The 2,997-nt window shown below is 36.8% G+C and overlaps 1 pseudogene; it reads right to left on the bottom strand.

Annotated features, from left to right (window-relative positions):
- Positions 1 to 1,508: 1,508 nt before the first annotated feature.
- Positions 1,509 to 2,061, bottom strand: LOC140628452 (CTD small phosphatase-like protein 2 pseudogene; annotated as a pseudogene).
- Between the last annotated feature and the right edge of the window lie 936 nt (positions 2,062 to 2,997).

A 2,997-nucleotide genomic window follows, 5' to 3' on the forward strand; every position in this document is an offset into this window, starting at 1 on the left:
CTATGCCACAAGATTATGTATAGAATAAGTTATAACCAGAACTGATGCACAGAGCTTTAACTAGATTACCACTGAGAACATAACAGAGGTACTCAGCCCATGCAAATTAAGTGAAAATATTGAGTCACTGTGCTGAATGCTTCATTCCTGGAGAAAGCTAAAGGGAGCAGCAATCAAATTAAATGCAAAAGGTGGCTGAATTCACTCTCCTTGAAGATTCCTGATGTCCGAGGCATACCTTCATCCATTAAATCTGTGTGCTGTTGGAAGATATTACCATTTGGGACATATGCCATCACAATGGTTTACATCTTATGAGTATTAGTCATTTATATATTCTTATCTACTCGATGTCTTCATTTCTGAAAAGATTTCAACTACAGTGAAATATTTAGGAAACAAAGTGTAAATGCGCATCTTTCTAAGTGAAACTTAGATGGACTGAAATTAGAGAGAATTTTAAAACAAATACACAATATGCAGGCAGGCAGAACAAGTAGGCAAATGGCATTCAAGTGTATTGTAAAAAGCAAAATTGACCATTTAAAAAAGGCTATGAAGTGCTTCAGCTAAAATACATAATGAAATTCTGACACAGGTCAATAAATGTAAAAAGAGTTATAAACCTTAACAGGAAAAATAAAACAACTTTTACTGGCAATTTCTATTAAGATGATAATCTTAAAGTAACAGAAAAATGGCTTTGAATCCACTGAGAACACCAAATGGTGAGAGAAATACAAGTCCATTTTCATCTTTTTTTATTATAAAATCTTTTATGACTACAGGTCAAAAGTACTTGTGGCAGAAGCATAATTCTATGTAAACTACATATGTTCTGTATGTAAAAAATTTCAGAGTTGCATGAATTCCAAGGACATTTTGCCTCAGCCTCTCTATGTATTGAATCTGAGATAAAGTCTCTTTCTGTAACCATTGATTATCACTGAACACCACAATTAAGAAATGCAAGATTTGCTAAAAATGAAAAATTTCAATAGTAATAACAATGTTTTGCCTTCATCCAATAGGGCCCTGTATTCTCTCTCCCTTAAGCGATTTGACAAGTCTTTGTATTTAATCTGAAGACAGCAAATCATGCAAGCAAAATTTTCCTCTGATGTGAGGTCGAAAATCTCCATTCAAGACTACAAGCTTCTACAAAAAAGGAATCACTTTTAGGAGTATATTGTAATATATTAACTACAAGCCTGCTTTTTGTAACAATTCCATTGAAAAGCTGATATGTAAAGGCTTGTGGTAGTTTGTCAACAATTACAATTTTGAAAGATGTCTTCTGAGGGTAAATACTTTGTATATGTTCCTTGTAAATTAAAATAATGTTCACAGAAAGGTTAGTGCCTGAGCAATTGCCTTTTAGGGTCTAACACTTTTAGGTGGTATTGCTAATGCTGTCTGAGGAATAATAAAAAGAACAACCTCATATTTTGAGATAAACTGATTTTCAGGATTCCTGGAAGCATAGTCTTAAACTAACCAAAATCTGATCAAGGATATCTTGCAAATGACTGGAAAGTAAGGTCAACATCTCCAAGGTCATTTAGACTACAGTGCATGTAGTGTTTTATACAGGTCTAAAATTAGGCAGAATTCTGGTGTGCTCCTTTCATTCAGGAGAAAAGCAGATTTACTATTTAGTTGTTCTTCTGTTAGTAGCAGAGCATATTTCATGACATAATAAAGGTCAAATACTTTCTAGTCTGACTCATAGGTGGCCTCTGCATGACCTGATGAATAACTGCTATCTAGAATTACTGGTGCTTAAAGGGTGAGATATCCCAAAGAACTGTTTCTTCCTCTTCTTCTAAACCATTATCAGTTGCCTCACTTGAACTGCTTGATTTGAATTAACTGCTCCATTAGTTGATTCAGCATTACCAGAAGCGGTCTCACCCACTTGTGCCATATCAAGTGGTTTTACCGTCTCTTCAGTTTTACAGCTTGTCCTGGAGAATCTAGGTCTGATGTGTCAGTTATTCAATGTTAAAAAAAGTGGAAGACATGAGAAAATACAGACCCAATAACATAGTCCACCAGAGATTGCCAGAGGGAAGATTATGTTCTATTTTCCATTTTGCTTTACATACTGATTTGTCATTTCATAACCACCAGCTTTCTAGATACTTGTTAGACTTTCTTCTGCTCTTGGTATTGATGTGATCAAAGTAATATCTATATCAAGTCCAATTCTACTTTGTTTCATGGATTTCTCTTTTGTGTTTATACTTCCTATAATTTAATAAATTGATGTCAACAATCCAGTTTCATTCTTTGGTGGATTTACTCCTCCTGAATGCAGGCTTTCATAAAATCTGAATATTTCCTTTTTGCTCTGGTAAGACATTGTGCTTGGATTTAGTTTGATTGCTAAGAAGCTTTCTTTCTCTTGGCCTCACCTTTTTTTTTAAGATTTTTATTTATCTATTCATGAGAGACACAGAGAGAAAGGTAGAGACATAGGCACAGGGAGAAGCAGGCTCCCTGTGGGGAACTCAATGTGGGACTCAATCCCAGGACCCCAGGATCAGAACCTGAGCTAAAGGCAGACACCCAACAACTGAGCCACCCAGGGACTCCCCGGCCTCATCTTTTATGAGTGCTTCATGTAACACTCTGATGCTAGAAATATACCCTCAGGCTCCTATGACAGTCCTGACTGCACAATCTTTGTTGTCTTTCCTACTTAGCCTGCAGCAGCCACTTCAACAATTCACAATTTCTCACTTACTGATCTGCAGTCCTTCACAAGCAGAGATCCACAGGGAAAGCCAGGCAGTTCCTTTTGATGAGTTTTTTCCCACTGTTTAGGTCTATATTGGAAGGCTTAAAAATCCATGTGCTACTTTGACATGTGGACTCAAAAGCCTAGCTGTGTGTCCTTCTGCTATTACCCAATATTGCCCCCCAGCCAGTGGGAAGACCTGTCTAGACAGACAGGTCCCCTAAGAGCCAGATCGCTATACTCCACCCAATCCT

This window comes from Canis lupus, chromosome X (genome assembly GCF_048164855.1).
Source record: "Canis lupus baileyi chromosome X, mCanLup2.hap1, whole genome shotgun sequence".
In the NCBI taxonomy this organism is placed as follows: Eukaryota; Metazoa; Chordata; class Mammalia; order Carnivora; family Canidae; genus Canis; species Canis lupus.